This window comes from Eretmochelys imbricata, chromosome 1 (assembly GCF_965152235.1).
Source record: "Eretmochelys imbricata isolate rEreImb1 chromosome 1, rEreImb1.hap1, whole genome shotgun sequence".
Classification (NCBI taxonomy): Eukaryota; Metazoa; Chordata; order Testudines; family Cheloniidae; genus Eretmochelys; species Eretmochelys imbricata.
Genome location: NC_135572.1, coordinates 139550919 through 139563006, shown reverse-complemented (window position 1 = coordinate 139563006; position 12088 = coordinate 139550919). Strand labels below are relative to the sequence as shown.

The 12088-nt window shown below is 43.4% G+C and overlaps 1 protein-coding gene across 1 annotated transcript in view; it reads right to left on the bottom strand.

The window, feature by feature from the left end:
* The window catches only part of NHS (NHS actin remodeling regulator), a 339359-nt gene that overhangs the window by 292673 nt on the left and 34598 nt on the right, over nt 1-12088 (bottom strand). The window lies entirely within an intron of this gene.

Sequence of the window (12088 nt, the reverse complement as noted above, 5' to 3'; positions counted from 1 at the left end):
GGGCTTTTCCATAGACGCAAGATACTGAAAAAGCAACAGGATTTTGAGACTTGCCCACAGTACGATAGATGGCAAGATGAGGATTTACGGTGCTGGTGAAATAAAAACCCAACAGAGCTTTTCTATTTAGCATAATTTTATTAGTCTTCCTCTCCTGGCTTTATGCTTTATTCGTGCCCCTCATTACATGTGGAATAGCCTCTTTTTCCTTTGTACCTAGTGCCTTAAATCTCTGCAAACCCCAATCCTCTTCCTTCAAACTACTGTGCAAATGAGCGCCTCATCCTGGGCACCCCCTCCTGGCCTCACGGCAGCCCTGCAAGTGGCACCTCACCTCAGTTTCCCTCTTGAGTAACCTGAAAGAGTCCACTTCAGACTCTTACTTAAACAATACCCCTCCTGGGGGTCAGTTTATTACAAAAACCTTGTGCAAACAGTTTATAACACAAGTCCCAAGACATACTCCCTATAGCCCCAGTGCACATGGTCCTTTTTCTCACCATACCCCAGTGTCTTGCATTCAGCAAGGCTCCTTAGCCATTCTCTTCCATCCCTCTGCCAGGACAGCCATTCCAGCACTTCCTTCTGGGGTGCAGCCCTGATCGTCCCACCAGCAACTCCACAGCCTCTCTGCTGGGAGCATCCCTCACTCCCCCTGGCCTTTTCACTGTTCCGCCAGGTTCACATCTCCAGCAAGATATCAGCAGCTATCCCCCTTCTTTCAGACCTCTCTTCCCTTGTCTCTGGCTTGGAGCCAGCAGGCACCTCCTTCCGCTGCTGTGCAGCTCCATCCTGCTGCCTTCAGCCATCTCCTTCTGGTCCTGGCTTGGGGACACCAGCCAGCCAGCCAGCCAGCCTGCCTTCTGGCTGCTCTCCTACATTCAGTCCTCTCCTAGGAACCACAGCTATCTCTGGTAGCTCTCACCTCCTGCCCAATTCCTGTGTGACTCCTGACTGACCTTTTATAGTCCCCTGCCCAGGTACTGCCCCGCCCTTTTAATTGGTCCAAGCGGGAGCACATGGACTGGAACAGGAGCACTGATCCCAGTTTCATTTAATGGGCCAGCTATCCTTTTACATGCTGAATTTGGCAGAGGCTCTGCACCATTTCACACCCATATTGTCCTCAGATTTGTAAGCTACTCAGGGCAGGACTTTGTTTCCTCTCATGTTTGTAAAGTGTCACATGCATTTATGGTGCTATCTAAGTAATAACAGTCCCACTGTTACATCCCATATTACTTTCTACCTCTGTAGCAAGCTCTCTTGAGATTGCATTATAAAGAACCCAAGTCCTCACACGTGTAGACCTAAATCTGTCTGTCTGTTCCTAGAGCTATGACACCAGCACTGTAAAGGAACAGCTGTGTTAAAAGAGCAATAAGCTCTCTTTTTGTTGAATACGTATTTTATGTCTTAAATGTATGCAACTTGCAAGAAAGTAAGTAGCTATAATCATGCTCTCAAATGTATTTTTTTAATTTTCCTGTTACTGCTATTAATGTTTAATCTTCATAAAGCACTTTGAAGTTGAAAAGCACTGCAGTACATACAAGTTACACACCTGCAATTACTGTGATTGCCCACACAAAAATATGCTAATTGCACTTGAAAATTACCGGTTAGCTATTTGCACATGCAGTTATTCAATCTGCATGCACAATCATGGTAAGCGTGCAGGCAGCTTGTTGAAAAATCAGACCCGTAAGTGAATTATAGTAATTCTATGGACCCGTCTCTTCTTTATTTCCCCTTCTACGTACTATACTATAATTTTCTGATTTTGTGCAATATGTAACAGAGATTTTCTGCTTTTTCTTTTGTATTCTCCCTTATGGTGGAATAAAGAAAATAAAAGGAAACTAAAAGAAAATACAGCAAAGTGAGTGAGAGATGGAAGGGCATTGCGTGCGTCTATACACAAATACGAACACCAACCATCATACTTTGTTTCAGTTTCCAAATGTTTCATAGCACTTTCAACCCAAAATCTAGGTATTACCTGAATGAGTTTGAGCATGCATACAAGGTAAGGCTCTCAGACATACAATGGCAATGAAAAAACGTGTTCACATCTGAAGCTGTACAGTTTGGAAAAAAGTCCTTCTCAATGTATCCTTTTGGTTGTTGCCCAACCTAAATTTCATGAGAATTTTCTTTATTTTATATCTATCGATCTACCCACACACACCCCCCAATCAAGGAGACCTGTGTGGTCATCTACAATTGTCCATCCTGCTGCCAGGGTCCTTATTTGTCCAATTTAGTATTGCATAGCTCAAGGAAAGGGATTTCTACCGATTCCCTTGGAGATTTCCGTAGGCTAAGAGAGCTCACCATTAAAACATTTTTTTCCCCTGATAATCTACATTTCTTTCTTCTTTCACTTGATTTCACCAGTGATTATAGATCTGTATCCTTTGCACCAGCCTAAAAAAACAGCTACCCTTGTAAGCATCCCCTTCAGGACAGTGGAGGGCTGATCCAAAGTCCATTGAAGTCTACGGAAAGAGTCCGATCGACTCCAATGGGCTATCTCTAGATCAGGCAATAAGTGGGGCAGTAGTTAGGCCAAAGGGCAGAGGGTCAGCGTACCTGCACGCCATTCATGGCTCTGCCTTAGACTCACTATGTGACCATGCCCAAGTTGCTTCAGCTTTCTACCATTGAAATTGTTCATGTATATAACATATACAATAATAGTCACCTCCCTCGCTGGAGTGTTGGGACGCTAGTGTTCACAGGTTTCTAGCACACTGTTTATACTATACAAATAAACAATAAAATGAGTACTTTAAGGTTCTTAAATCAGAAGAGCTATAGAAATGCAAAATATTATTACAGTACTAGCACTTGTTGAAAGTGATGTCCCCCTTTGTGTTTGTCTCGCCACCATAGGTTTAGCTCTTTTAATCTTTCTTCATAAAATCACTTCTCAATCATTGCTTAATTCTCTCCAGTCTCTCTCTCTTTCTGATGTTGATCTGCCCATCCCTCTGTGTTCTGAGTGCCCAGTAGAGATACAGGGGACAGTATGTACCCCTGTGGAGTCACCCACGCAATGTGCATCCAGTAACAGACAGCTGCTGGGGGAGGAGTGGCAGTTTCAGCACAAAAGTACTCCTTCAGGAAGCATACAGGGCAGCAACCAAGCAGATCAGGAAAGTCGTTTGCATGTGCAAAACCCAGGACAAATATTAACTAGACCATCAAAACTCTTTACAGCAGGCAGGAATTCTCCTCCCCAGCTTTACAGCCTGAGAGATAGAAGTGATTTTCCCTGAGACAACAAAGGGAGATGGGGACAGAGTCAGGGTTAGAACTCAAACACCCGCCTGACCTCAGTCCCGTACTCAATCGACTTAGGGAGTCTGTGAGAGAAGGGTCAAATCTGACCCTTGCCTCTGGATCATAGCAGGTCCCTGGCAGCAGAAGCAATGAGGTTCTATTCTACCGCACAAAGGCTGGAGGCAGGGCAGGGTGCATGGGCACACATGCTTTGTGTACTGCTCCTTGGGTCTCTGTGAAAATACACAGGGGTTAGGTGTGGCTATGGCAGGGTAGATCCTCCAGTTCTTCATCCTGTGTCAGGGATACATGGAGGGCTCTATCAGCTAACATCCTCCATGGAGCAGCTCCATAACCAGCCTGTAATGACTCCATGTCATGGGGAGAATGATTCCTCCCTCCTTCCTTCATATCCGACCAGGTATTTTTCGTATTGACTCCTTATGAAATACTCAGGACCTGAGTGGAAGAGCTGAGTTGATCTCTTTACAATTTCTAATGAGCTGGTTTTAACATGCGTATTTTTACACTGGACTCTTCATGTTCTTCAGAAGCAGTAGCAGGGCCTTTGATTCCTTTCCCCTCGCCCTCACAAAATTAAACATTTGCTTATTTTTCTATTCTTATCATACACAGCTCACACAGGTCACGTACAGAGTGGCTGACGAAATGAGGACATGATATTAAAATAAATCTGCCCTGTAGAGACATTTAAATAAAGGGGGGGAAATGGAGAAAAAACAGGGTGAAATTGCAAAATTGCAGTAAAAAACAATAAAATGCCCCTTCTCTAATTTCTCTGAAGCTCTTTCTAGGGTTTTATTCCCAGCAAGGCTCCTTGGATTTGCCTGCAGAAACACTTGATGTTTCTGTAGACTAAATCAAAGTGAATTAAACATGAAAGCGCTGCAATAACATTGCAGAACTGCAATGGCTTGGTGTATAAAAACAGGGGGAACATGGTGTTGAAGTTTATGAGGCAGTGGACTGGACAGCTCCCACACACACACATTCCCTCCCCACTCCCCCCCGGTTAAATGTTGGCATGTAGAGAGGGGATCCTCTCCTTAACTCTTTCAAAATTGTACTAGTTTAGCACCAGCTCCTTCAAATTATCTCTCTCTCTCTCTCTCTCTGTGGGATTACACACACTCATATGCACATATGACACACCGATGTATATCTATGTGAGATTTGGAGGGACACACATTTTGGCTTTTTGCTGAATTCTAGCTTGTTCTTACAAGTATCGTATTCCAGAATAGTCCTCTTCATTAAACATCACTTCTGTGAACTGAGGGATCTAAGCATTCCTCAGAAGAGGAGTCCTTTCTTCCTTCAATGAGGGGAAGAGGGACATAAATACCCACTGCCTGAACCCTATTACCATCATTCTTCTTCAATCACACAGTGTAAAAAGCATCAAAGAGATGTCTTAGGTGCAGGTGAAACCCTGGAGCACAGCGCACAGGCTCTGACTCTCTTATCTGACTTGCATAGGTGCTGGCAAAATGACAGGAGACGGCAAGCTGTTTTCTGAAGTCAGCTTTCTGTTCTCTGCCTCAGCTTTTCCCCCTCCCCCTTGTCCGTACACAGTCACCACTTGCTTTCCCTTTGGCAGCGCTGCAAGATTACAATATGGGAAAGAAGCCAAGTACCTGTAGACAAAAGGCAACGTAGGTATTTGTCACATATGCGTCCCATGGCTGGATGGACACAGACTCAGGGTTCAGGGATAGGGAAGAGAAGTCAAACAAACAAAAATAGTTTGAGCACAGGAAAGAGATAAAATGAGCAAGCCAGAGAAGCACACTGGAGATCTAGCTAAGACAGAACTAATTCTTAAGGTTATCAGACAGAAAGGGACCATAGCGTGGCTCCTCACATCCATGCAGTGAAGATCTGTACTTCAAAACAAAACCCAGGGGAAGTTCATATACCTAAGGCAGGGGTGGGCAACCTTTTTGACCCACAGGACACAGGCCACAGGTCTGGGAATGGAAATTGTATGGTGGGCCATGAATGCTCACAAAATTGGGGGTTGGGGTGCGGGAGCGGGTGAGGGCTCCGGCTGGGGGTGCGGGCTCTGGGATGGGGCCATAAATGAGAAGTTCAGGGTACAGGAGGGGGCTCCAGGCTGGGGCAGAGGGTTGGGGTACGGGCTCTGGCTGGAGGTGTGTGCTCTGGGGTGGGGCTGGGGATAAGGGGTTGGGGATGCAGGAGGGTGCTCTGGGCTGGGACCAAGGGGTTTGGAGGGTGGGAGAGGGATCAGGGCTGGGGCAGGGGGTTGGGGCGTGGGAGGGGTGCAGGCTCTGGGTAGTGCTTACCTCAGGCAGCTCCCAGAAGCAGTGGCATGTCCCCCTGTCCAGCTCCTCCGCGAAGGCGTGGTACTGGGCGGTTCTGCGCGCTGCCCCATCCGCAGGCACTGCCCCCGCACCTCCCATTGGCCATGGTTCCCAGCCAATGGGAGCTGTGGGGGTGGCACTTGGGGTGGAGGCAGCGTCCGGAGCCCCCTGGTTGCTCCTACACATAGGAGGGATGCGGGACATGCCGCTACTTCCAGGAGACGCGTGGAGCACGGCACACGCGGAGCAGGCAAGCCCTGGACCCTGCTCCCCAGCGGAAGGGCCGGATTAAAATGTCTGAAGAGCCAGATGTGGCCCCCGGTCCGTAGTTTGCCCAACGCTGATCTAAGGCATAAGCATTCGAAACGGACTTTATATAATTCCACCCTCCCCAGCAGACGTGAGTAAGTGGAGGTGAGGGGCAGAGGCAGATGCTTTTAAAAGATATCCTAGTCTAAAGCAGTTCGGGTTTTTTGATCTGAAGATGCCCTGGATCCCTGTCAGAGCTTTGAGGATTCCTTTCCCGTACCACCTATATGTATCCCCATCCTCTCTACAGGTTACATCATGGCCAGCATGCTCTGACTGAGGAAGGCTGAACAGGAGGACATGGTTCAAATCCCATCAGTGCTCTCACTAAAGCCATTGACTATGCTCCTGAATTACACCTTGTATTGGCTACATCCACAGTGATCTAGACAGCTGATGCAATGAAAAGATGCAATATGGCTATGTCATAAACTTTTGAGGTGATCACCACCAATAACCTCCCCGGCCCAATCAACTATCTGCCACAACCCATAGAGAGGGCAGAGTACTTATCTTCTCCTTTAAGGGTCCGACCCAAAGCCCTCTGAAGTCAATAGAAAGACTCCCACTGACTTCCACGGGCTTTGGATCAGGCCCCAAACATTCAGAAGATTCTTTTTATTCAGCTGCTCAACCAGACGGAAAAGAAACAACAACAAAAAACACCTCTTCATGTTCTCCTCCCATCCCCCAATTCAGGCTGAAAAAATGAACTACTGATGAGCCACAGAGCCCTTGCTAGTGGTCCTGGGAGAGCAGTTCGGTCACATGAACTTAAAAATACATTAAATACTTTCCTGCTATTACTTGTTTATGTAAGTGGTTGGTGCAGCTGCCACAGGTATGTTCAGTGAATGCAAATGGGAGAGATGTGTGCACAAACAAACAATCTTTTTATTAAAACATGCTCCCCACTCCAAAAACTGTTTGAGAATCCTTGGCTTATGCCATATAGCTATTTATATACACTGTCTATTAGATAAAGAGCACATCTACACAAACCTAAGAGTTTGTTCAAGTCTCTCTTTTTATAGACCAAGACATTAGCGTCATTTGTACAATACTCTCCTTGCGTAAGTGTAGATTTTAATCAGAGCAAGAGAAACCTTTGTTTTTTTCAATCTTTCGTTTTCCTCCCTTCCCCAAGGAAAGCCTGTAAACACTTTAGTTAACGTAAGGATTAACAAAAAGAAATAATAGCAGATTTCTTATCTCAAGTCCAACAAATTTTTCTATGAAGGAAATCTCTGCTTTCCTCGAGAAACAGGGAAAGCTGACATAATTGGTCCCCTCTTTGCACACCAGTAATCCTTGCCCTTCTCAGCAGAGACAGGTGCATATTAAAAATTCATGAACTTTTCAGAAGGCTTCTCAATGTTTCTGCCCTCCTTGAAGTGAGGCAGCTCCTTGCACACATGAACTACTGTGGTCTCAGTCAAAGTACAACATGTGTTCCCAACCACTGGTTCATTCTCCTGCTCTGGGACAAGTAGTTTGGAGCTGGTGCTGTAGATTTCTCAGCCCTTCCCTCCTCTCTCGTTCAGCTGTAGGGAGTCTAACTTGCCACACTGTACTCGAGTTGCTCAGAGTTGACTTCATTTAGAACAGGTGAAGCTCACTGCAAGTTATAGCATGCACAGTTGAATGAGAGGTACTGGTTACTAGCTGTTTCCAAGACCTTATTCTGCTATAAAGTTGAACAGGTACAATTTATTTTTTAAGTGACTGCCCTTGATCAATATTCTTCATGACCAGAAAGTGGAGGTAAAGCTCCAGGAACTGAAAATGCCCCCACTTATCTCAAATAAAATATGTTTTTGTGTTTACTTACTGTATAGTTTTGAATGTTCTATTTGTTACAATGCCTCTTTATTTCTCTTTTGACCAATTATCCAGAGTTATAAGGAATTATAACAGGGGAAGGGTCTAACCTAATAGTGAACCACACTCATTAACACACTGAAAATACAGACAAGGCTATACTTCTCTCTGAGTAATTCATACAGACAATATAGGCAGATGGTAGCAGCATAAGCAAATTTAAATTACTCTCTCAAGAAAACCCCAAATGCTTGTTATTGTCAGTCTTGGCAAGGACAGGATCATGACACATACACAAAACACTCATTAGTGTTAGGGATTATGTGATATAATGGGAATGGTTTGCAGGATGGTAGACAATTTTGTTAATTTGAAGTTTTTCAGCTTTTACTGCCTTGGCTTTCAAATCCCATAAAACATATTAAAAATATACAAATAAAACCATTATGATAGGCCCTAGTTTTATATGGTTACATAGAGTGATGGGGAAATGTTGTAGAGACCAATCTGAAATGAAGTTGGGAGTTTTAAATTATAAACATCCACTTTTCAAGGATGCAGACCTTTTCAAACTTTCCTACCTTTCTGATATCTAAAACCTTTTAAAATATTCAGCCATTATTAGATCAAGCATTTCCCTACAAAAGACAGGGAATGAAATATGGCATTTCAGCTGTCAGACTAGACGAGACTGCAGAGTGAAGCCTAGGGGAGAGGAGAGACTTTAAACTTCACTGACATATACTCCATAAAAGGGATGCTAGACAGACTTTTTGGGTCAGTGGTAATCAGTAAGAACATTAAAGCCCAGCTGGACTGCAGAAATGGGAAGAAACAACCCTTTCATACTCCGATGGTGGAAAGCAATAAGTGATGCTCTCTGTGCTAGGCAAACCAAATGAGGGGCCATTTACTTGCAGGAGTAGTCTATTAAAGTAATGGCACTATAACGACTATGGCTGAGAGTAAAGGTGGCATGATTAGGCCCCCAGAAAGTTATCATGTACTTGACTGGTATCGTACATGCTCAGCGGTTGTATTAACTAGCTAGCAGATACTTTAACCAGAGATTAATTAGTCTAATGAAAATTTCTCTAGTTACGAAGCCCCAGATTCTGTATGAAAGGGTAATGATGGCACATGTTTAACAGACACGACAACCCACATCATAATCTATCATAGCATATAGGTCATCTCACCTATAAAATCATAATATATAGATAATTGCTTAATCACTCTGTGATAGTTTAGCAACTTTAACTCAGGTTTGTTTTCTTTTCTCTTTAATAGTTAAAGAAGACCTGTCTAAGTGACTGTCAAGTCATTTAGAGCCCAAATTTCACTTCCCATTAAAACTGCACATTCTGATAAGAAGTGGGTCCTTATTCCACCTCAGTGGAGCTCTTCCCTCAAATTAAACATTCAAGCTCTGAGCAATTTTTTAAAAAATGAAATATATATGCAGCAGTTAGGTAGTTACTACACTTAAGCCTATGCAAACGGATTCCAATGGCAGATGGTGCCTTTTTTTATGTCTGGGACTCAGAGTATATCATGATTACTTAAAAATCTTGCTAAGGTGAAGTAGAACCCACTTCCAACTGCAGCATACAACTTAAAAATAAATTAAATTAGTTAAACACCAAGCCCAAGCAACTAGACAAGGCATCTTAAGAGGTCAGTCATAAAGGCAACTGGTTTAACTTGGTTTGAAATCTCCGCCAAGGGTTATAATTAAGAGATCAACATGATTTCTATCAAATGCTGAACAGAAGACATCCCCAACTCCCACCTGTAAACAAATCCTGGAAAAGAGATTGGATGAACCAGCTGTACTCAATCCCATTTTGATTATACCTGTCTTATATGGCTCAGTTGATGGCACTGGGCCAGAAGATCATGGATTTAAGTCCCAAAAGAGGCATTTAGTTCATAACAAATATTGGCTCGATCACCTAGATTCTGTGGAAACAGCTCCAGGAAGGCACTCATGAGGAGGAAAATTCCATGGAGATCCCCCTTGAGGAGTTCCCTCCAAATTCTTCCATGAGATAACGAGGGTTTGCCCCCACTGACTAAGCAGAGGGTCTGGCCTCCAAACCCTGTACAGATCTTGGAAGATACACCATTGACAAGGGCCAATTGCACAGATAAGCCATACCTCCATGCAAGCTTTGAGGTCTCCCCCCACTACATGGAAGGATAACTCCATCAGAGCAAGAAAGTTTTCCTGCCTGGTGTGGACTTCATGAAGGGGGTTTTCAAGATGAAGAGGTAGGCCACTGAAGTTGGCAGAAGAGAAATCAACGCTTTGCCTCAAGAAAGACAGGCTGTAATTTCCCAAGTGTTACAGGCCTGATCCAATGCTCACTGAGACCCCTGGGAGACTTTCCTTTTAGCTGCTCCCATGAACCGAATGTCTGCACATAATCACTGCAATATTACTATATAATTTTGTGTGTGCATGCTTTTTAAAGTGCAGATTGCCTCTGAAAGGTACTACATATGACTGAATTCATAACGTTATCCTGAAGTCCTTTGTGCTGGTTGTTGACAGGAAAACTACCTGCTGGTGTTTCTAACCAGACGCTGATAGCATAAGAAAATGCTATATAAGTGAGCAAAGAGTGTCCCTCAGATATGCAGGCAACAGGGAAGCTTCCGGGGTCATGGCTCTACAGTACATCACTTTGACATTTAAAAAAATAAAAATAACTCGTAAGGATTATATATGATGAACAGCTGGGATATGTTAAAAGTATTTTACTCTTGGCTTGGCAGGTTTTAGTAAATCACAGTTTAATCACACTGCCAGGCCATCACTGTGGGTGAACTCTGGAGTTCCTCAATGAGACACAGAGAGAAGATATACAGAAGAGTGCAAAGGATGTTTAACCAGGAAAGAGACAGTCATTTGTTATTTTAGTTTCCAAGTAAGGGAAGTGTGAAGAAATCATAGCATCACACAAAGAGATGGAGAAGAGCTATTAGATCACCCAGCCCATTCCCCTGTCACTACAGGAATGCTCTTTAAAGTAAACTCATGTACTTTGCCCAGACTAAATGTGTGCAATTCAAGCTAAAAGGCTACTCCATAGCATAATAGGACTTCATCATTAGAAGACACGGACACTTCTTTAATCTACATGGCTGTGCTCATACCCAAACAAATACGAATTAATTTTTCAAGTGGCTTTTGAGGGATACTTTTCTGAAGTTGAGTATTCATTGAAGTCAATGCAAGTTTGCTATCGATTTCAGTGGGACCGGGGTCTGGCTTTATATCATACATTTGCTTAATCACCTTAATCCAGTAATGTTATTACCGAGTCCAAAAAAAGTGATCACGTTTATCTGGTCTGATTTATTCTTTCTGAAAAGACAGGCTATTCATTGTTCATGGTTCCATTAGCCTCTCAAGATTTACAGACTCTGGGCCAAATTCAGAGATGATGTGTAAAACTGGTGTAAATTACACTTTGATAAGAGGGTCTAAGCTGGTGTCACTTATCTTCCAAAGAGCTAGAAGAATGAAAAGCTATAACAGAAGTTGAAATGGCTGGGTGTGCATTTGCTGCCCAACTTACATCTTCTTCTTTCCTTCTGTTTATTGTTCTTCCTGCTCTATCCCTCTCTTCCAGCTTCCTGGAAGCCACGCCAAATTACATTCTTCTCCACCTGTTTACCAGCAAGGAATTTACATTGTCTTATGCATTGCTCTGACTGTGGTCTTTGCCCCCTACATATTTGTGCCATTAGTTTTCTAGGGAAATTAAGTTAGATGTAAGAAAGCAATAATTGTCACACTCACTCTTTAATCCTTTTTAATGATTAAAATCACGTTTGGGGTATTTTTTCTTAATCCTCAGGTATTCCCGAGGTTTCCATAACTTTTCAATTTAAAGATTTCCAGTCATTGCCTGATTCTCCTTCCTTTTACAGCAATTTAACACTAGCGTGTCTCCATGGTCTTCCAGGGAATTACTACTCCTAATTTAAGAGAGACAAGGTGGGTGATGTAATATAAAAGATATTAAGATATTATCCATTAATAGATATGACCTTACCCACCTTGTCTCTCTCATGTCGTAGTGCTAACACGGCTACAACAGCACTACTCCCAGTTTACACTGTGGTAAATGAAAGATCAGACACTACACACTTTAGCTAACTTCCTTTACACTGGAGGCTCAAAGTCGTGTGTGTGTGTGAAAGAGAGAGAGAGAGAAGCAGGATCATTCCAAGCTAAAGAACAGTGCAATATCAAATGGAAAACACTAGTACCAATCAACACATCCAGGAGGAGTCACTCTAACAGGTTAGAT